Below are 352 nucleotides of genomic sequence, written 5' to 3' on the forward strand. Positions count from 1 at the left end.
GGTAGGTGTTCACAAACCAGCCCAGAGCTCACATTAATTTCCTCTACCCATTGAATCAAAACCAAAATGATGATGTTTGTTCCTCCTGGGCAGTGCAACCTACCAGGCTGGCAGGTTTGAGGCCAAGCAGCACAGAATGAGCACCCCAGAACACTGTGGCACACCATGCTGTAGGCTGCTTTGCCCTATAAGGAAGAGGTAACCTGCCCATATAGTGGTTTTTTGCAGGAACCATTTTGTTGGCAGAGAAGGTTGGAGAAGATGGGCTCCCACCCCAGCTGCTGCATCTTCCACTTCAAACTCAACGTGTGAAACAGCGTTTCAATGCTGTTGACCATAAAGCCCTGGGGCA

At 49.7% G+C, this 352-nt stretch overlaps 1 protein-coding gene across 1 annotated transcript in view; it reads right to left on the minus strand.

Annotated features, from left to right (window-relative positions):
* Positions 1-352, minus strand: part of DDX11 (DEAD/H-box helicase 11) — a gene marked incomplete at both ends in the record, with an annotated part of 14313 nt that overhangs the window by 3245 nt on the left and 10716 nt on the right. The gene's annotated exons all lie outside the window — the stretch shown is intronic.

This window comes from Antrostomus carolinensis, unplaced genomic scaffold, assembly GCF_000700745.2.
Source record: "Antrostomus carolinensis isolate BGI_N321 unplaced genomic scaffold, ASM70074v2 scaffold45820, whole genome shotgun sequence".
Lineage (NCBI taxonomy): Eukaryota > Metazoa > Chordata > Aves > Caprimulgiformes > Caprimulgidae > Antrostomus > Antrostomus carolinensis.